The following is a 22,664-nucleotide window of genomic DNA, read 5'->3' as shown; positions in this document are numbered from 1 at the left end:
TTACAAAGAGCTCTTTATCTGTTCTCTTACTCAATCCTCATAATAACTCTATGAGGTAGGTGTCCCATTTTACAAATGAAGAAACTGAGGCTAAAAAATATTAAATGACTTTTCTAAGGTTACATAATCAGTAAGTATCCAAGGCAGGATTTGAATTCAGATCTTCCTGACTCCAGGCCTTATGCTCTATCCATTGGGTAACCTTGCTGTCCCATTAACTAGGGACATATGTATCTGCCACTGACAAAGAATTACTGCACAGAATCCAAATGGAAGATGCATTCTCTATGAATGAAAGATGTTCTTATTAGCAGATCACATTGTGCTGATTATCTCTAGCCCTAGAATATTAAGGGGGCTTCTCCATGACATCTACGGACACTCAAGAGAAAGACCTAACTAACATCCATACAAGAAAACCAAAAGGATGAAAAATGCCTATTGTTCAGATAATTGCATGTAGCTGAATAGGCACTGAGTCAGTATAGCAGCATTTTTCTAGGATAGGTACTGTTGATGAGTAATGAACTCAGCCCAGAATTGAATTTGCAAGATTTTAAGATAATTTCTCAAAGCTTTCAAAAATGTTTTCAATGAGTATTCAGCCTAGCCTAGCCACTTTTCCTAATCTCACTCTAAGTACCATTTTTACTGCCTTACATAGCACATTGGGTACTGAGATGTCAAGAGTTGGATATGGATAGATGATAATAATTTCAATAATCCCAAACTGACACAAAACCACACTTTCAATACCTGCCAATATCACACTTCAATTACATATTTATTAATCCTTACTGTTACCCCGTGATTGGTCCATCTTCTGTTTCAGTCATACATTTTCTCACAGCTATCCCTTCTATCACCTCCTAAGTATAAGTCATTATTGGAAAAACTCTATAGCTTCTTTGCCCCTGCCATGAATTTCTCCATTATCCCTTGGGTCATTCACAATTTTGATTCCTTGGAGACTGTGGTTTCCTAAGGTTATGGTGCTTCGTGATTCACAATCATTCGGCAAAGATGGGCCACTAGGAAAAAGCTTGGAATCATTAAAAGGATTATGCAGTTCCTTAAAGGCAATCCAGCCTGATCTCCTTTCCTTATTCATTTATGGACCAAATTCATTGCCCGTTCACTGTGCTGGCCTCAAATTCTTTCTTCCTTCCTTCCTTTCTTTCTTTCTTTCTTTCTTTCTTTCTTTCTTTCTTTCTTTCTTTCTTTCTTTCTTTCTTTCTTTCTTCCTTCCTTCCTTCCTTCCTTCCTTCCTTTCTTTCTTTCTTTCTTTCTTTCTTTCTTTCTATCTACCTATCTATCTATCTATCTCTGTTTCAATACATACATGCAGTATGAGCACACAGATTCCATTAATTTGCTTGATTGATGCAACCTTTCCACATTCAGAGACTATCTGAGGAAGCTGATGGGGTCTATGCCATGCACCAGACCCCATTACACATATAAACATATGTTTTGCATATATACACATACATATATGTCATCTGACCACATGTTATAGTCTGGACAACAGTAATTTTTCATCCACTTAGTTTTTCCTCTATGAATTCTAAGCAAATCTCTTAGATAACAATGGATTCCATTAATTTTAGGATATACTATAATATTCTGGGACTTGATGTAATCACCATATATCATAATGCAATCACCATAATATCATCCACTCAGAGATTTATCTGAAAAATTTTACTGTTAAAATGGTGCAGCAGAAAGAAGACATAGATTTAACATCAGAGAACTTGAATTCAAATCCTCACTGTGGTATTACCTGTGTGACTTTGGGCAGGCCCCTTCACCTCACTTGGGTCTTATATTTAAAATGAGGATTAGATAATCTGTAAGATACTTTCTAGATCTAAATCTATGATCCTATATGGAAACTGTCTTCCATTTGGACATTGTACAAAAAAGTACAGTATGCACAATGAGGAAAGTGATAATCACACTCTCTTCTGCCATTATCAAAACAACAATGTGGCAGTTTGATGCATAGTAGGGCTTCATGACTAGAACTTGTTTGAGCTTGTTTGGTGGTTGTTAAAGTTCAGAGAACACCTGGTGCTGGTCAAAGCAGCACAATATTTATGATCAAATGAGAGACAGAGAACATCATGAGATGCAAAATGGATAATTTTGATTACATTAAACTAAAAAGATTTTACACCAACAAAGCCAATGCAACCAAAATTAGAAAGGAAACAGAAAGCTGGGAAACAACTTGTATGGATAGTGTCTCTGATAAAGGCTTTATTTCTAAAATACATAGAGAACTGAGTTAAATTTGTAAGAATCCAAGTCATTCCCCAATTGATAAATCATCAAAGGATATGAACAGACAGTTTTCAGATGAAGAAATGAAAGCCATCTATAGCCATATGAAAAAAGGTTCTACATCACTATTAATTAGAGAAATGCAAATTAAAACTCTGAGGTATCACATCATATCTATCAGATTGGCTAACATGACAAAACAGAAAAATGATAAATGTTGGAGAAGGTGTGGGAAAGTTGGGGCACTAATGCATTGTTGGTGGAGTTGTGAACTGATCTAGACCATTCTGGAGAGCTATTTGGAACTATGCCCAAAGAGCTATAAAACTCTGCCTACCCTTTGATTCAGCAATACCACTACTAGGTCTGTATCCCAAAGAGATCATAAAAATGGGAATAGATCCTACATGTACTAAAATATTTATAGCAGCTCTTTTTGTGGTGGTCAAGAGTTGGAAATTGAGGGGATGCCCATCATTTTGGGAATGGCTGAACAAGCTGTAATATGTAAATGTAATAGAAAACTTTTGTTCCATAAGAAATGGTGAACAGGTGGATTTCAGAAAAACCTGGAAAGATGTACAGGAACTGATGCTGAGTGAAGTGAGCAGAACTAGGAGGTCACTGTATACAGCAATAGCAACATTGTGGGGGACCAACATAGCTCTCTCAACAGTGAAGTGATCTAAGATAATTCCAAAAAACTCATGATGGAAAATACTATCCACATTCAGAGAAAGAACTATAACGTCTGAACGAAGATTGAAACATACTATTTTGTCTTTTTTGCTGTTTTTTCTTTTTCATGGTTTTCCCCTTCTGTTCTGATTCTTCTTTCACAATCTGACTAATGTGGAAATGTGTTCAATATGATTGTACATGTATAGCCTATATAAAATTGCATGTCATTTTGGGGAGGTGAGAAGAAAGGGAGGGATTTTAGAACTCAAAATGTTATAAAAGTAATGCTGAAAACTAATAAATGAATAAGAACAAAAAAGCAACACAATAATTATGTGATTTTTCCAGAGGGTGAGCACAAAGGATTGTTGTTATGCCAAGCTCAAGGCACAGCTTGCTTGCTGGGCCTTAGCTCTGGAAAGCAGCGTATCTCCTAATATCTTGACATTTCCCTCTTTTGGCCAAAGGGAAGGGGTCTGAAAGAACTCCTACCCTTCTGGCCAGTAAAGAAGAGACAGCAAGGCATGATGCCATGAGAGGCCAGTTGGGCCAGGACAAGATGTTGAGTTGAATAGGCCTTGTCTAGCCATTGCTTGCTTGCAAGCAGAAAGGAGAGGAGAGCCAAGAATGTACAAAGAGAAAATGCCAACAACACACTTGCCTTGGTGGTTGGACACATAGGGAAGAGGAAAAAATAAAAACTAGAACAGTATACTCAGTCCTCCTCTGGAATCTTGGGACAACTGTCTCATCTGGATGTCAGCTGCTTCTGGGTCTGTACTGGACAAACCTTGAGGACCCCAGAGGGTTCTGTCTCCCCTTCAGATGATCCAGGAGTACACACCCACAAGTTTGGTAGCTGTGGGAGTAGTCAGAAGGGTCCGGTAGAGGCCCTTAGAAAATAATTGATTGACCATTTTCAGATAAGTTTTGAGATGTACAATTATGAGAAAACTCCTTGCATCAACCTTTGGATCTGAATTTCTAGTCAGTACCTCTAAATAGCATGTAGAGATGGTCTAGTTTCCTACCCACACAAAGCTAGGTCCAAACAATGCAATAAAATGTTTCATAAATTCATAATCATAATTACATTGTCACATAACGTTAATGTCACATTACAGATCAAAGTACTTAGAGAGCTCACAATGGACTAGTTTTGAGAAGGGAGATTTGCGTGTCACCAAGGTAACCAAAAAAACTTAAACATAACTAATATCAAGTGTCCTTGTATTCTAGCCACCTCTTCTCAATCTTCATTTAATCAGCACATTCTGAGTCGCAGATGTCTCATGTAGTTATCTGGTCCCTAGACAGCTTTTCTTAGACGATAGATTTTAACCTTAGGACAGCTCTGAAGAGGGTTCTGCTTCTCTGGTTCCAAATCTAGAGGTTCCTAGATAATTCTGACTTAATACCATTTAGTACAATCACTTAAATTTGGTTCTCCAATTTTGAAACTTTAGAGAATTTCAGTTGATGTACCATTTACTATTTCCATTCTTACCTAAATCCTGTATCAGATATAAGAATCTTTTAAAAAAAATTTTATGAAGATCCAACTGTAAAATGAGTTCTTTTGCCTTTTAAAAATGATCAGATACTTTAAAGTAGAAAAATAATTTCACTTTCTTTGCCATTATCGATACAATTTATGTGTTAAATTGAATTAATCCTTAGTTAATAAATCCTTAATCCAATTTTGAGATATTATTACTAAGACATACTCAAAACCTGAATTTCCATGACAGATAAATTTGAAAGCCAGTCATATACATATGTATATAGATCTTAGAGAAAACAGTCTAAGTCTGTTGCTTTCTCAAAATTTTTACTTGGAAACTTTTACATCTTTGTCTTATTACCTTAACCAATCATTTTCCCCTTAGGAGAATATCATCCCTATGTTGTAATTTGGCCATAAATAGAGGTTAAAATTGTCCGAATTTGGAGTCAAGATTTTCACAAATGCCGGTGACAGCACCTGAACTTGCCCAGTACAAGCAATCCACAAAGATGAAGACACAACTTAAATAACCAATCGTTATTGTTGTGGTGTTTGGCCTTCATTCTCGAAGAGGACCATGACATCGAGATGATGACATGACTTGTAGTTGACTTGGAGTGAGGTCATTCAACAGACATTAAGCACTGACGGTGTGCAAAATGTAATAGGTGCTGGAGGAGACACAGAGTTTAAGTAGTATGCCCTCCCCCTCCTCACAAAGAAACTTATAGCGTACAACATTACACGATAAATGTATCAGCGGCTCTCTAAGGTCTTCCTCTAGAGGTGAATGGTGAGAGTAAAGAAACAAGTCAGAAAACAAAGGTGTGTTGTGTGTGTGTAGAGGGGGGCAGGGGTGAGGCAGAGGATTTTCCAGGTTGTCTGTAGCAAAGATTTCTCTTCACAGTATGAAGATAATCCTTTCTCAGAGACAGTGTCAGTAGAGGGCAAGCTCCAACAGGTTCAACCACACCGAGAAGACCTCACTTATGGGCCCAGCAAGGAGCTGCCTATTATCTGAGAACAAGGCTAGCTGAGTCTAGAGGGTTCATCACTAGATTAGCTGCAGGAGATAACTTTTTTGGCCATAGCAAGTCCAGGAGAACGTTCACTAATGTATAAGTGTTATGACCTGTGTTGGTTACGAGAGCACCCACACCCACACTAACAAGATTTGAAGCTCCATGTATCAGAAAAGAGGAGTAAAGTGTTATGGGAAGCCTAAGCTCGGAAGGCTTCCAGGAGGAGGAAGGGAAGGAAGAGGAGGAAATATTTGAGGTGGGCTTTAAAGTCCATCGAGGCTGAATGAGATTATAGAAGCATGTGACCAGATATCCCCTGGAGACTTCCAAGGACTCCAAGCCCTTCTAGCCTTGGCTCTCCTTTTAGCTTTCTATGTTACCTTTGGGCCTTCCAGATCTGAGGTTCTATGGAAAGGATGAGGATTGATGGACTGAGGTCCTATGGCAAGGAAAAAAACTAAAGCAGAAGGGTAGAGAATTCCATTGCTTGGACCACTGGGGATGGCCAACTTCCGGTCATATGTTGGGATGGGGGAGGGCTTTTAGAATAACATGTTATATCTCTTGTGGTCCCTTGGTCAATTCCAGGCAAGGTAACAGCAGGAAGGGGGTAGAGCACTACATTTGATTAAAAAAAGAGACTTCCAGTGAGGAACTCACTTCAATATAGTCCTGTATGGAATAGTGGGGAAGGGTGAAAAGGAACGATCCTTCTTTACCCTGAAATAATGGCAGGAGGTTGGAGGGTGGGGTTGGGGGGGCAGTGGAGCTGCTACCTCTCTGTGTGTTTCCTTTCTTTTGCGAGATAACCTTGTGAACACAAAAGGTCAGCAAGTCTGTGATGGGTGGCAGCAGCTGGTATCTTTTTCTCTGGCACTCAGGCAGCAGGGAGAAGGGGGTACTTAAGCAGCTGTAGGGGTGGGCTGGCACCATAGGCAGCAGTTACTGGAAATGGTTTCAGTTGTAGCAGCAGCAGGCACAAGCTGGTGGTGGCAAAGAAAATGGAAAATGTGTGTGTGTGTGTGTGTGTGTGTGTGTGTGTGTGTGTGTGTGTGTGAGAGAGAGAGAGAGAGAGAGAGAGAGAATATTGAAAAGATCTGCTTGGTGTTTGATTGGACTGTGCTCAGTAGAGGTGATATATAAATTGGCTAATTGTCAGCCTTGCAAGAACTGCTCACATCCCATTGGACTTAAATATTAATCTTTCAGTGGATTGTACTAATTCTAATGTTAATCATTCTGTGACAGACACTATGATTCATATGCTTAGCAATCCTTTTCTGGGTGAGAACAAACTGACTGTCCCATACACAGTTTTATGTTTGTACTTTGGGTACCTTTTTTTTTTTTTTTACTGACTCCCCCCTTTGCTCAGTGGAATCCTTCAGATCATTTCACGGTTGCACTCCAACAAACTCTAAAGTTCTTTCTGCATCTGGGGCCCTAGAATTTTCCCTTAGAACCAAAAATAGAAATGTCTTAGAATTGCTGGGGTAAGGCTGAGGAACCTATCCATGAGAATCCATGAGACGGGAGGTGCCCACTTACCTTATTGAGAATTAAGGAAACTGAAGAGCAATGAACTGTGGGTAAACAGGCAAAAGACCAGGACTGACACAGGTTGCCAGTCCCAGTGACCTCAGCTGAGTGGGACGTGACTAGCCACTGTAGAAAATGATTGGTAGTAGGTAAAGATAGGGAAAGGACATTCTAAACAGAGGAAAAGGCCTGAGCAAAGACAAGGAGGTGGGATTCCACCCTCTTGTGCTGTATTGTAGCAAAAGAGAGTTGGCTAGTCAACTTGACCTTGACCTTGACCTCACAGATGCCAAATCTTGTTTTTCCCTCCACAACATCTCTCGTCCTCTCTCCCCCTGCCCCCACCACCTATCACAAATTACCTGGACTATTGCAATACCCTCCTAATTGGCCTGCCTGCCTCAAGTCTCTCCCTACTCTAATCCATCCTCTGAATAGCTGCCAAAGTGACTTGGCTAAAACATGTGTCTGTCCATATCACTTCCCTTATCAATACACTTTAGTATTCTGTTACCTTTAGGGTCAAATATAAACTTCTCAGTTGGACATCCTTTTACATCTTGAGTCCAACTTATCTTTCTAGCCTTATTACACATCATTCACCTTCATGCCCTCTAGGGTCCAGGCAATCTGGACTTTTTACTGTTTTATGTGGACCTCCATTTCCCATCTCCAAGCCTTTGCATTAGTTATGCTCTGTGCCAGAAATGTATTCTTACCTCTCTGCCTTTCAGAATCCCTAGTCTCCTTCAATACTTGGATTATTTTTCACCACTATGAAATGAGGCTTTTCCTGATCCTCCCAGCGGCTAGTGCCCTCCTTCCAAAAAAAATCACCTTGTATCTATTTTGTATGTGCTAATACATGTCCAATGTTATTTCCTCCAATAGGATATAAGCTTTAAGAGCATTAACTGTTTCACTTTTCCTATATCAAAGTGACATGACCAATTTATGCATCATTATCGGCAGCAGAGTGAGCATTTATTTATCTACGTAAGATTTGCAAAAAGCTTTACACATGTCATCTAATTTGATCCTTACAAAGGTCAATCAGTCAATGCACATTCACATCCCTGTAAGATCGGTACTACTATTAATAAGGAAGATTAGTCTGCCTGTAGTCTACAGGGGTAGCTAGGTGGTACGGTGGATAGAGTGTCAAGCCTGCAGTCAGGAAAACTCATCTGGCCCCAGACATTTACTAGCTGTGTGATCCTGGGCAAGCCACTTAACCCTGTTGGCCTCAGTTTGCTCATCTGTAAAATGAGCTGGAGAAGGAAATGGCAAACTACTCCAGAATCTTTGTCAAGAAACCCCCAAATGGGGTTATAAAGAGTCAGACGTCACCGGAATGACTGAACACCTACAGTCTGCAGAACAGATTAGAGCAGGGCACCAGTGGAGGCAGGAAGGATTGTTAGGAAAATATAAAAATATTATAGTCTAAGTGGTAAGGAGTGAGGACCTGAATCTGCGCAATGACAGTGAGGACAGAGTCTGAGATGAACACAAAGAGATGTTCTAAGGGACAATCAATGGACATTAAGGTGAAATGGTCATTTGATATGAAAGGTAAGAGAAAGGGGAGAAGCAGAGATGGCCCCAAAGAACCAAAGATAACCCAGGAAACCAGATGGGGAGGGATGGGAAAAGTGTACTCCGAAGGACAAGCTGCTTTAGGGGGAGAGATGACGAGCTCAATTTTGAATCTGGTCCAGGCAGCCAGGTAGAGTCATGGAAAGAGCTCTGCATCTGGAATCCAAGGAATATTCGCTCTGCTACTTACTAAATTAACTGTCGAATTTGGGACAAATCACTTCTTTCTGTGCCTCAGTGTTAAAATAAGCCTAACAGCGTTTGCACTCCCTGGAATGTAATGAAGAAAGCACTTTTGGTCCACCCTATATGAATGGACCTCATGATTCTTTCCTATGGGTAGTTAGGGATTCCAGTCTGCTTGCTCTCTAGGTGTATTGACAGAGATTGCCACCTCGGCCTCTCCTGGATTCCAGCTGTCTATTTTTAAGGCCAGAGGTCATGGAGAGCCTAGGCTTGTGTATTTTGTGGGGGAAAGGGAGGGGAGAACAGCAAATCTTTCCTTCCTTCCTCCCTCTTCCTGTTTAATTCAATCCATTTCTATGGTGGGAAATCTGTCGTTTTGGTTGCTGGTTATCAGGCAGGCAAAAAAGCAGGTAACAGACTGAATTTTGACTTTTTCATACTAATATTTAATAAAGTGAGGCTGAAATCCTCTCTGCTGCACTCTCTTGGGATCCTGTTTCAGCCAAGCCTGATCAGATTGGGAGCCAAAACCACTCCAAGGAGGGAGGGAGGAAGAGAGAGAAAGACAGAGAGACAGAAAGACACAGAGACGCAGAGAGAGACAGAGAGATTACTCTGGAAGAGTTTAATAATCCCTCAGCACTGAGAAACTTTGCCTTACCCCACAACCAACAAAATTCTCATTTCATATCATGCATACAGATGAGCATCCAACGTATGCCTATACGCATGTGTAGCTCCTGGAGTCGCTTGCCTGTCATAACGTTACCCCAAGTTCAAGAAACTCTGTTCATCTCCCTTCTCTCCAAGTCATAGCTCATTATCCCTGCCTTATGTGTTTACTTTCATTGGTCAGGCACAGTCAGCCATACTTTCATTCAAAGTAAAGGTATCATCAACCTCCTCCTCCTCCTCATCACTAGCATTTTAGATTTGCAAAGCACTTATTAAGTAGAGTAAGAAAAGTAACCATAGAAATCTCCCTCCCAATCTATAAGTTTGGGAATATTTTCCCATAAGTAGTATATATTGTATATACCTTAGTGGAGAAGAGTAGGATTGGCAGAGGGGCGCAAGAGGAGGAAACAGCTCTAGCCAAAGTACACGTGAAGGGCAACTGCCACCTTCCATACTCCAAGGCCCCTGGTGACTTCTGGTGACTTCTGGTGACATTGTCTTTCTGGTCCTTCTCAGCTCATTCTCTGCACATGGTTCTCAGCTGTGTCTACACTTAGGTGTTTTGTCGCATCTCTGCTGCTCCCCGGCTTTGCTTCTCTTCCTCTACTCTTGGCTTCACCTCCGAATCCCTAAGAAGAGGAATGGGCTTTTTCAATTCTCTTTTAGCTGAACTGCTAAATCCTGAGCTTTGGGTCTTTTATAAAGGCAGGGCTTCGCCAACTCTAAGCATCGATCAAGGAAGAAAGAAAACTTGAACTACTCTCTCTCCATAAGAAGATAAATCTCTAAGCTTTCTCTTGCCTCCAATGTTTTAAGTTCTTCTTGGATTGTATAATGGGCAGTCAGCTATTTAGAATCCACAGGTATTTTATCCATCCTTTAATTCACTTCCTTCTGCTAGTAGGATCAATGTGTCTGTCCTAAGCTTCTTTCTGACTTAGGAAAAGAAATCCCCTTTAGATGATTTCAGAAAAAACATGGGAAGACTTGTGTGAACTGACGCCAAGTAAAGAGAACAAAACCAGGAGAACAGAGTTACAACAATATTGTAAAGATAATTAACTTTGAAAAACTTAATAATTCTGATCAAAACAATGATTCCCGCAATTCCAAAGGACTCATGAGCACACATGCTATTCATCTCCAGAGAGAGCTCATGGCCTCAAGAGTGCTGTTTGAAGGATATTTTCTTCTCTTTCTTTCCTTCCTTTCTTTAATACGGCTAATGTCGAAATCTGTTTTGTAGGCTTATGCATTTTTGTAAGGGCTTTTATTTTTCTTGCCTTTTCAGTGGGTCAGGGAGGAGGAGGACAATTTGGAAATAAAAATAAAGTAGAATTTTAAAAATATAATAAAAACTTTTTAAAAGTGAAAATCCCCTTAACTCCAAATGACTACACTTGACCAACCTGCATCCCTCTCAAATCATTCCATGGGTTTTATTCCAATAAAACACAAAGTGCTCTCTGGTTCTGGGGCACCAGGGTTTTCCTCAAGTTCTTCAAATCCTTTGGGTACTGTCGTGCAAATGAACCTGAGACAGCTCCAAAGCTAAGCTTAGAAGGCAAGGTCCCAGTCTTTCCTGACCCACATTCCTGCCTTTATGATATACTGGACACCAGAGCAAGCCTCCTTTGGCCCATCCTATATATTCCTGAGGCTCCTGTCTTGAATGCTTGGCTGAATCCTAGATTTTAGGCTCTAGCTTGGAAGCGAGGCAGGAAGTGTGATGAAACCAGCTCTAGCCAGTTTGCTAGAGCTCATTGTTGAATTTTCAGTGTGAACATGTACACCAGAAATCTCTAGTTGTTACAAATTAAGGCTTGGTTTATTGTTTTGTTGTTTGCCTAAACCCCAGTTGTTAAACACTTCACCAGCATGTCCCTGGATCTAGGACATATTTACAATCTGTGATCTTGGGCACACTGATCCACCGCTTTGGGTGTCATTTTCTTCCTCTATAAAATAAGGGGGGTGTGGTGTAGAGTGTGCTAGACTAGATGGTTCTATGATCCAGTTCATTCTGCGCATGGTGCCTTTCTGAAAGCAAGTCATAGTTGTACTAGATTCTTCTGAGTATCTAGAAGAAGTTTCTATTATTACATGCTCAGTGGACAAAATTCAGACACAAGAGAAACACCCAGGGGAAACGGGTATAAATGGTGCATGTGGACCAAACCAGATGCACAGAAGGGTCCAGGCTGGGTTAATCCCAGAGGACTCCCTGAAAGAGGGGGCTCCCAAGCATCAGGACAATTGTGAAGGCTGCCAATTGGTGTGTAGAGCAGTAAGGCCCTGAGGAGTCTTTGTTCTCTGCCTTGGATTGTCAATTATCAGCCTAAAGCAGACTAGCCCAGGCTTTCTGAGCTGGTGTTTCTAAATTAGTCACTGGACCGTAAAGTTGATTGTATTGTTAGGAAAGGGAATAAAAGTTCTCCTTTCAAATTTTTCATGGTGCTTGGTACACAGAAGGTGCTTAATAAATACTTGTGGATTAACAAGTGAGCCAGATAACACATCTCTGTCAGAGCAGTTCAGCTCAGAGGAGTTTGATTACCTGACTGGTTTTCCTTATATGTCTCTTGGGGGGAGTCTTGTGTAATGCCTTACGCTCTAAACTGATGGACATCTTGAGAAATAGCATACACCACAGAGTCACATTTGCATCAAAGGGTCAGTGGGAGTTTGCACCATCTTCGGTTCCCTTTCCTATTCTCTCAGACTTATTGTTGCTGGAAGTCCAAGGACCCCATCTGTCAGAAGATGAGAGCCCTTGAGGCTAAAAAGGACTAGGTTTATCCAGTAACTGATAATGAAGAAGGGAAAGTTAGCCTCTACATGAAGGATTCATAGGAAAACATAGAGGCTAAAAGATTTGGGACTGGACAAGGGACCATACAAGAAAGGGATGTGCGAAATCACAGGATTTAGAACTAGAAAGCACAATCCTCTCATTTAAAGGGAAGAAAACAGAGGTTAAGGGATTTGCCCACAGTCACACAGGTAGGGATTATCCCAAGTGGGATTCCAATGTTGTTCTCCCAACTCAAAGTTTGGATTCTTTCCACTTATTCTGTGTAGAGTCTACAAGGCAGGGAGGCCCCTCCTCCATACAGGACTTTACTCCCCAGCCCCAGGCTGAGCCTCAATTACTGCTGGCTCTGCTCTGGTGACCTTCCTGTCATCTCTCCCATACCAGGAAAAGTAAACACCTGTGTATTGTGTCATGTCAGCCATCCTTCCCTGTGTCTAACTGTCACAGCTCCAGGCTTTGGACTCAGACTAGAGGGATAGGGCAGAAGGAGTTGGGGGAAGGGTTGAAAACTTTCTTTTCTTTTCCAGAACACACTGTGACCTGCCCCATGAATGGGCCCTTTGTGCTTCTCTGGGGACGGGCAACGTCACCAACCTCCTAGAGTTGGAAAATGAAGTCCAGGCCTTTGGGGCCCGGGGCTCTGCCCACATCTCAGGAAAGAAGATGCCTGTTCAGCCCAGTCTGGGCCAGGCCAGGGAGAGAGCAATATAATGTAGGGGAAAGAACTCTAGATCTGGAGTCAGAAGGCCTGGGTTCAAATTCTGACTTTGTTGTGTTACCTTGGGCAAGTTTCTGGGCCTCAGTTCTCTATCTGCAAAATATTGGGGTTGAAGATGATATCTAAGGTCTCTTCAAGCTCTAAGTACACACTTTATGTTTCTCTGGGAGAGAAAAGAACGTAGGCAGGGAGCTCTAAAATGGTGGTTTAAATCTTAGTTCTTCTACTAACTTCCTATAAGATTTTGGGCAAGGATTTTCCATCTTTAGGTCTCAGCTTTCCTATCTATAAAATGATGGAGCTAGATGAGATGATCTCTGAAGTTCCTTTCAGCTCTAAATTATATTACCTATAAGACCCCAGGGCTTTCTCTATCTGGAACCCTCTCTTCTTTCTCTCTACACCTGGACACCCCCCTACCTATAAAAGTAAGAGCTGAGATCTGAAATACCCAGAACTGTCCCTTCTGTAATAGCCAAAGCCTCTGGGAGCAGAAGAGGAAGGTTGGTGTGCTGCCAAGTTGAGGGCTTCCTGAGTTTCCCCTTCCTTGGCACTGAGCCCTCCCCACCCCCACTTCCATTCCTGGCACTTAACTTGCCACCCCCGGTTTGGGGGCCACTTAACTCAGTCTCAATGGAGCCATTGAAGATTCTGGAGAAACCTTTCCCCACATGTCACAGTCCTCCCGCTTGAAGCCCCAGGGCTAGCTTTGCAGCTCCCCTCAGGGTGGCAGAAGGGAAGCCTGGGGTGGGGTTGACTTTGGTCCTACTAGCAATAGTTTCTCCACAGTCCTGAACTGGACTTCCCCATGGACTTCAGAAAGCACCCTAAAGAGAACTCAGGGAAGTGGAATTGCTCTGGGATAGGGAAGGGGTCTCCAAAATCTTTGGGCCCCAGCAGAGAGGCTTGAGAGAGAATTTTAAAAGTCCGCTAGTATGAGGGAGACCGATCACACAGCTGTCTGGGCTGCTTCACCCTTGACCCATTTGGATTCTCCAGCTTGTCCTGGGTCTGCCCCAATATTCCCAAAGTGTTTAGAAAGACTCCCTAGCTCTGGCCTCATAAAGCCCCTAAGATCGTAGAATGTCAGAACTTCAAACTTGGGAGGGGAGGGAAGGGGAGAAGAGAGAGCCAGAAAGGGCAATATCCAGAAATCCTCTCGGGCAATGGGTCCTGTAGGGGCAAAGAAAGGGGATGACAATAATGCTCTAGGGGGAAGAACTCGGGATTTGGAATTAGATAGCCTAGTTTGAACCTGGACTTTTCCATTGACTATCAGTGTAATTTTGGGCAATTCCTTTTCCCTCTCTCAGTTTCAGTTTCTTCCTCTGTAAAACAGAGGGATCAGATTAGAATTTGGATGACCTCTAAGGAAGGGTCACTCAGTTCTCCGTACTATGATCCTACAGTCATAATTCAAATTTTTATAGCACTTTACATTACGGTCTTCAACAGGATTTTCTCATAATAGCCCCATTTTACAGATAAGGAAATTGAATCTCAGAGAAATAAAGTGACTGTCCAAAGTCATACATTGACAGTATCACTGTCAAAGCTGGGATGTAAACCAAGGTTCCCTGGCCCCAAGTCTGCTGCTCCTTTCCATTGTACATTTCCACTGTAAAATGAGGATAATCATAGCACTTCCCAGGGTCCCTGTGAGGATTAAATGAGATAACGTTTGTGAAGTGCTTAACACAGTGCCTGGCACATAGTGGGCATTTAATAAATGTCTCTTTCTTTCCTTCTTCCTTCTTTCTTTCCATCTTTCTCTTCCTCCCTCCCTCCCTCCTTCCTTCCTCCCTCCCTCCCTCCCTCCCTCGCTCCCTTCCTTCCTTCCTTCCTTCCTTCCTTCCTTCCTTCCTTCCTTCCTCCCTCCCTCCCTCCCTCCTTCCCTCCTTCCTTCCCTCCCTCCTTCCTTCCTTCCTTCCTTCCTTCCTTCCTTCCTCCCTCCTTCCTTCCTTCCCTCCTTCCTTCCTTCCTTCCTTCCTCCCTCGCTCCCTTCCTTCCTCCCTCCCTCCTTCCCTCCTTCCTTCCTTCCTTCCTTCCTCCCTCCCTCCCTCTCTCCCTTCCTCCCTCCCTCCCTCCTTCCTTCCTTCCTCCCTCCCTCCCTCTCTCCCTTCCTCCCTCCCTCCCTCCCTCCTTCCTTCCTCCCTCCTTCCTCCCTCCCTTCCTCCCTCCCTCCCTCCTTCCTTCCTTCCCTCCCTCCCTCCTCCTTCCTTCCCTCCCTCCCTCCCTCCTTCCTTCCCTCCCTCCCTCCCTCCCTCCCTCCTTCCTTCCTTCCCTCCCTCCCTCCCTCCCTCCTTCCTTCCCTCCCTCCCTCCTTCCTTCCTTCCCTCCCTCCCTCCCTCCCTCCTTCCTTCCCTCCCTCCCTCCCTCCCTCCTTCCCTCCCTCCCTCCCTCCTTCCTTCCCTCCCTCCCTCCCTCCCTCCCTCCTTCCTTCCCTCCCTCCCTCCCTCCTTCCTTCCCTCCCTCCCTCCCTCCCTCCCTCCTTCCTTCCCTCCCTCCCTCCCTCCCTCCTTCCTTCCTTCCCTCCCTCCCTCCCTCCCTCCCTCCTTCCTTCCTTCCCTCCCTCCCTCCTTCCTTCCTTCCTCCCTCCTTCCTCCCTCCCTTCCTCCCTCCCTCCCTCCCTCCTTCCTTCCTTCCTTCCCTCCCTCCCTCCCTCCCTCCTTCCTTCCCTCCCTCCGTCCCTCCTTCCTTCCCTCCCTCCCTCCCTCCTTCCTTCCTCCCACTACACCACCCTCACATCTTCACAGTTTTAAATCCACTTGCAGGAGCATAGGATTTACAGCTGAATAGTTTCTTGAATAAGAGCTAACAATAGCTAGGATATACATAGTGCTTTAAGATTTACAAAGCACCTGACACATGCTCTCATTTGATCCTCACAACAGCCTTGAGAAGAAGACGATATTACTGCCCCCACTTTGGAGATAAGGAAACGGACTTGCCCAGGATCTCTCAGTGAGGAAGCATCTGAGGACAGATTTAAGCCCAGTTCTTCCTGACTACAGGTCCAGTGCTCTAACCAGTACACCACCAAGTTGTCTCAGTAGGCTTTAAACCATCTTGTTCAGCTCCCTCATTTTACAGATGAAGAAACTGAGGCCCACAGAGGCTAATCAACTTACCTAAGGTTGCTCGGTTATAAAGTAGCAAGGTTGGGGTGTAAAGTTGGGCCCTCCAATTTCCAGCCTAGGATCCTTTGCATTCTACCATGTTGTCTCCCGGGTTGTAGTCCAGTCCATCAATCACTGGCTATGGTAACTTTGGACAAAGTCACTTCCCCTCCCTGATTCATAGTTTCATCTATAATATGAAAAAGCTGGATTATAGGTTGGCGTCCCCTGTAGAAGACAACCTCCTTGAGGAGAGGGATCGTTTCATGTTTGTCTGCGCGGTGTTCCAGACAACTCCCTGACTAGAAGGTGCTGAGCAGGTTCCCATCTGCAGCGGTGGAGGGAGTTGCTTCCTCTGGTGGTGATTATACCAATGAAATAAAGATCTGGACCAAACACCCAAAAATACCCATTGCCTAGCACAATGCCCTGCACACTTCAGGTGCTCAAGAAATGCTTGGGAACTGGTTGATTGACCAGAAGATCTCTAAGGTTTCTTCTAACTCCGTGGCAGCTGGAATGTGAAATGTGCCATAAAGAGATTGTTAGCCCAAAGAGAAGGGAGAGGAATTTCCTCTAATAAAAAGGCCAGTCTGGCTGACCCTCATTCCTTTGGGACTGAGCCCTACCCTACGAGTCCCTATGTCCAGTCTCCTGCACAGCCTGGAGCCTGCAGAAACCTCTGTGGGTGGGACAATTTCTTAGTCTCTTAGTCTGTTTCTTTCCTCTCTCCAGAAAGTCCAGACTGCCTCCTAAATCCTTCTCCCCTCCTCTCTGGCCCCAGTACCTTAAGGGCCTATAGGAGATTCTTAGGATGTGATTGAGATCTCCTCTACTCTGAGGGACTACAGGTCAGGGCAGGACCACCCCCCTCAACCCCATGACATCTTATCTCCCATCACCCTATTCCCTCCCCCCCCCAGGTCCACCCACTGCATTCCTCTGGGGGGCCCAGCCAACTCAGAGACCTCAGTATGAGTCTGGGCACAGGCCAAACCTCAGTCCCCACAGGCTTGCAAAGGGCTGGGAGCACAGCCATACCCTGGAGTCTGCTGAGCTGGCTGAGCCAAGGACTCAGTGAGGAAGACCCTTTTTCAGGGAGCAAAGGTCTCTTCTGGCAATCCACCCAACTTCCTTTCATTTCTCCCTGTGGAGGTCCACTTAGACGCCTCTGCCTGGCTTTCCAAGGCCTCCCACCATGATAGTTCTCCAACATTCCTCTTCACTCAGGAGTCAGAAACTATTCCCCTTAAACTCATCTATCTGTCCTGTATTCAGGTCTCACTTGGCTTTCCTTTTTTGATACCTTTGCCCAGCCAGGGCTTCTTAAACTTTTTCCACTCTTGACCCCTTCATCGCTTCTTGAACTGTGGGTCATGACCAGTTTAAGAATTGCTGGACAACTATTCCCCACTCTAGGCACCATCTCTCTCCATTCTTATCCCACTCCCATTGAGTGTAAGAATGTCTGCCCCTTAGTGGTTCTTTGAGGACATGTCTCCTATCTTGGCTCAGGAACTCTTCAAGGACAGATCTAGAGGAATATGCAAATATTGATGTAAAGGGCTCCTCTCAGAAAAATATTACAGGTGTGGTAGATCACACTGGTAATCCCTGCTCCTGGGGAAAGCCAAGGCAAGGCAACTTTACACCCGGCCTTGCTTACTTGAGTTAAGGAGTTCTGAGCAGAAGTAGGGCTAGAGCTCATGTTGTATCCACGTTAACTCCATCACCAAGTTGCCTAACGAGAGGTGAACCTGCCTTTGTCGAAAATACTGGAACAGTTTAAAGCTTCTGTGCCAAATAGTACTGGAATCCACTCTTGAGTAGCTTGGGCAAGACGGGAGACCTAGTCTCAAAACAAAAACAAACAAACAAAAAAACTCCATAAACTCCATGCCTTAGAATGTGGGGAATAGCCAGGAGACACCCCCACACAACCACTCGAATACATATTTGCCCTTTTCATCCTTAGGAAGTCCCTGTGGGCCTTTGGCCAGGAATGGCTCTGGGTGAGTCCTTTGTCCCTTTCCTAGACTTCCTGAGTTTTCTCCCACCCCTTGGTGGCTGGACTCTGCCTGTGGGCCTTTTATTTTAAAGGAAGAGAGCAACTTAAATTTAAGCCCTGGGTTTACTAGGTTAACCCTCTTGGGAAATGTCACTCCCTGTGAATGGATAATGAGCCAATTATTATCTTCAGTCCTAACCCTGGGGGTGGCTTTGGGCTTCTCAGATGTCTTTGCTGTTTGTGCCTTTTAGATTCTTGACTCTGGCACTAGCAGCAACACCTCTGGAAGCCAAGTTCCTAATCTGGGGGCCTCAAGGTTTCCCTTTTCCTCCCCTGGGGCCCATGACCTATCATGAAGGAAAGAGCTTTAGATTAGTAATCTGAGGATCTAAGGTTGAAGACTGATTCTACTTCTTACTGACTGTGTGATCATGAGCAAGTCAGTACCCCTCGACAAGCCTCAGTCTACCCAAAAGTAAAATAAGGGGTTTGAACTAGATGATCACAAAAATTCCTTCCAGCTCTAATCCCTACGAACTCCTACTCATGAAAACAATGGCACACAAAGGCAGCTCAAACTGAACATGTTCTAAAAGGAGATTTTTCACTTTTGTTTCCCAAAAGGTCTTCCTTCCAACTCCCCTATTTCTGCTAAGGGAACCACCATCCTCCCAGGTAGGTTGAAACTTCAAAGCCACGTTTGACTTCCTTTCCTTGGCCCCCAGGAATTGCCAAATTCTGTTGATTCTACCTCCATCCATTTCTCCCATCTATTCATACCAACACCACCTCATTCAGATCTGTATCATGGGGATAATATTGTAGCACTTCCTTCACAGGGTTATTGTAAGTAAATTGCTGTATAAGGGTGAGTCGTTATTCATCAGTGTTGTCATTATTGCCTCCCGCTAGACTAGCAGAACATCTTTCGGACTGGTTCCCTCACCTTCAGTATCTCTTCTCTCTAACCCATCTTTCACATAGTTGCCAAAATAATCTTCCCAACGCATGGACCAATAGCCTTCTAACTAGTCTCTTTGCCATCCATCCACTGGGCTGCCCGAGGTGATTCTTCTAAAGCACAGGTTTGATTAGGTCATTGCTCAGGCCACTCCCTCTTCCCTCCAGGCCCCATCCATGAACTTTAATGGAGCACCTGTGTTTTTTTGTGTGTGTTAATTATTAGGCCAAAATGAGCACGTGCAGCAGAGAATTGATCCTTACTTTGTTGCATCTCAGCTTCAGAGGCTGCATTGAGTGCACAGTCATCTGTGAACAGAAAATCATGCACCAACAAAAAAAGCACAGGTGCTCCTCCATCAGCCACCACCATACCATCCATACGTGGAACCATCAGTTACAACAAATGGAGAAGTTCTGAATGCTGTGGATAAGTTCACTTACCTTGGCAGTGTACTTTCCAGGGATGTACACACTGACGATGAGGTTGATTCATGCATTGCCAGAGCTACCTCAGTGTTTGGGAGGCTCCAAAGAAAGGTTTGGGAGACAAGAGGTATTAGACTGACTACCAAACTGAAGGTCTACAGAGCCATTGTGCTGACCTCATTGTTGTATACCTGTGAAATATGGACAGCCTACCAGCGCCATGCCAGGAAACTGAATTGCTTCCATTTGAACTGTCTATTCTGAGGATCACCTGGCAGGATAAGGTACCAGACACTGAAGTCCTTGCTCAAGCTGAACTGCCAAGTATTCAAATTATACTTCAGAGAACGCAACTCTGATGGGCTGGCTACATTGTTTGAATGTAAAATGAATGCTTGCCAAAAAGACTATTTCATGGAGAACTTGCATGGGGCAGGCGATCACATGGTGGCCAGAAGAAACGATACAAGGACACTTTCAAGGTCTCTCTCAAGAACTTTGGATTTGACTGTGTAACATGGGAGACACTGGCACAGGACTGCTCAGCATGGTGTGCCCGCATAAGAAAGGGTGCTGTGTTCTTTGAGCAAAGTAGAATTGAGACAACACAAAGTAAACACAGGATGCTCAGATTTGGGATATCCACCCCAAATATTCATATGGACCATCTGTGGCCAACCTGTGGTAGAGCATTCCAAGCTCGTATTGGTCTGATCAGCCACAGTCGGACACACTGAAATTTCACTTCACAATGGTGATGTCATTCTGGTCCTCTTCGAAGATGAAGGCCAACAACCAAACAACCAACCATGAACTCTAATGGTTCCCTAATACCTCAGAAACAAATTTAAATTCCTTTGCTTGGCACTTGAAGCTTTTTATTACCAGCCCCTTACTATTTTTCCAGTTTTCTTATCCGTTGTTCTCCCTCTTTGTTCCAACAACAAAGTTCTGAACTCTGACTGACTTGTAGTTCCTTCAACATAAAAGTACATCTCCCATCTCTGCTTTTGAACTATCTGTCTCTCACTGATGGAATGCACTACCTCCACACGTTTGCCTCTTCATTTCCTTGACTTCATGCAAAGCAGCTCAAATCCAACCTACTCTAGGCAGCCTTTCCTGGTCCAGCCCCAATAGTCCTCCCTTTCCCCCCAAAGCAGGCTAATGTTTTCCCTTCCATCTATTCTATCTTCTATCTACCTAGTTGTTCACTTGCTGTATCTCCCAATAGAATGAAACCTGCTTGCAATTTGAGGGATAGCAAAGAATTGGAAAGAAAGTAGATGCCTGTTGATTGGGGGAATGATTAAAGTTACTATGGTACATGAATGTGACAGAATTTTAATGTACATTAAGAAATGATACATGTGATGAATACAGAAGCATAGAAAGATCTGTATGAACTGATACAGATTAAAGTAAGCAAAGCCAAGAAAACACATGTAATGATTACAAGGTAAACAGAAAGAAAAAACCACAAAAATCTAAAGGTAATATGGCAAAATTATGAAGAACATGAAAGGCGCAAAAGGAGAAACATGATGTCGTCCCCACTCTACCCTAGGTAGACGTGTCCACAAAACATGTACTTTGCACATATTTTCTGGATTTTTCAAGGAAGAGCTCAGTTATACTAACTTTTTGTATTTTTTTTTGTCTTTAAAACATACTATTTGTCACATGTATAACCTGTATCGGATTGTTTGCCGTCTTGTGGAGGGGAATGGGGGGAGGAGAAGAAGAGAAGGAAAAATTTTTGGAACTCAAAATCTTATAAAAAATGAATGTTGATAACTCTCCTTACATGTAATTGGAAAAATAAAATACTATTGACATTTAAAAAATACTATTTATTATATGGAATGGCTCTTTGGGAGAAGGAGGGAAAGGAAAAGATGCTAGGAAAACTAAGTTGTTGAAAACCCCCCAAAAGACAATAATAAAAACATTTAATAAATAAAAGAATATAAGCTGCTTGAAGGGAGACTGCCTTTTTGCTTTTTTCCCCTCCAGTTCTTAGCACAATAGTCTCACACTTAGAGAGTGCTTAGTAAATACTTATTGACCTGGTTTAGAGTCAAAACCTTTAATGGCTTTCTATTGCTTCTAGGATTAAATAGAAATTCTTTAGCCTGGCATATAATTGGCTCCAGTTTACCATTCCAGATGGGTTTAATATTTTTTTCTTCATAATAAATATTATTCTCCTCCTCTCTCTTTATGGTCCAGTCAGACTGGTCTATCATACTTGCTATCTCACATATATGACATTCCATTTTCCATCTCTGTCATAGGCTATTCCCCATGCCTAGAATGTACACCTTCCTTTCTTTTCCCTCTTAGAATACCTCCCTTCTTTCAAAACTCAGTTTAAGATTTCTAAATGAGTTCTTTCCTATTTCCCCCTACCTACCAGTGCTTCTCTCTACCCCCTGAAGATTACTTTGTAGTTATGGTGGTATAGACATTACTTAGGACAACTGATAACTTTTATGTTGTTTTATTATGTGACAGCAACATCACATGTATGTATGTTGGACTAAGGTTGCCTCAGAAACATCTACTGTTGACCAAATGAAACCAGATTGAGTTAGTTTTCCACCCTTATTTCTGTCAAAGTTGAGTGCTAGATTTCATGCCATACATGTGTTTCATGGCTATCTTTTGTTGTGCTTTGAATTCTGGGGATTTTCAGAATGAATATCACTATTCCAAGAAGACATATACAAGTTGTAGAACTTAAAGGTCTCCTTTAATGACTTAGAGAGATCACAGCAGCTATGAGTGTGAGGATGTCAAGAATTTCAAGAATCATTCAAGCCTACAATGAAACAAAATCAGCAGCTCAGAAAACAGAAAGTAAATTCAATCGAAAATGAAAAATGATGCTAAAAACTGACAAACTGGCTGTGAAACAGACTAATGAATGCTCAGAAAATAAGCAAAGATCTTCCAAAGGTTCAAGCAGCTGGAAGGGTTATTATTAATTCCTCTACAAGGCATTTTAGGTTTCTTGAAGTTGAAAGGACAGCAAAAAGACCAAGTTTTGTTTGTTTGTTCTAAGAGCTACTAACCATTGCCATGAATATAAAAATGATAGGCAAGACAACA

At 43.0% G+C, this 22,664-nt stretch overlaps 1 long non-coding RNA gene across 3 annotated transcripts in view; it reads right to left on the bottom strand.

The window, feature by feature from the left end:
- Window positions 1-22,664, bottom strand: part of LOC140532496 (uncharacterized) — a 58,365-nt gene that overhangs the window by 9,895 nt on the left and 25,806 nt on the right. For 2 of the 3 annotated variants that reach the window (XR_011976544.1, XR_011976545.1), the window contains exons 3-5: window positions 17,820-22,374; window positions 16,166-16,343; window positions 9,863-10,130 (exon numbers count right to left, since the gene is read on the bottom strand). This is a non-coding gene — a long non-coding RNA (uncharacterized lncRNA). The remainder of the gene's footprint in view (window positions 1-9,862; window positions 10,131-16,165; window positions 16,344-17,819; window positions 22,375-22,664) is intronic. The other variant, XR_011976546.1, reaches the window with a different exon arrangement.

The sequence above is a fragment of the Notamacropus eugenii genome, chromosome 1 (genome assembly GCF_028372415.1).
Source record: "Notamacropus eugenii isolate mMacEug1 chromosome 1, mMacEug1.pri_v2, whole genome shotgun sequence".
Lineage (NCBI taxonomy): Eukaryota > Metazoa > Chordata > Mammalia > Diprotodontia > Macropodidae > Notamacropus > Notamacropus eugenii.
Note: the sequence above shows the minus strand (reverse complement) of the source record. Positions and strands in the feature narration are given on the sequence as shown.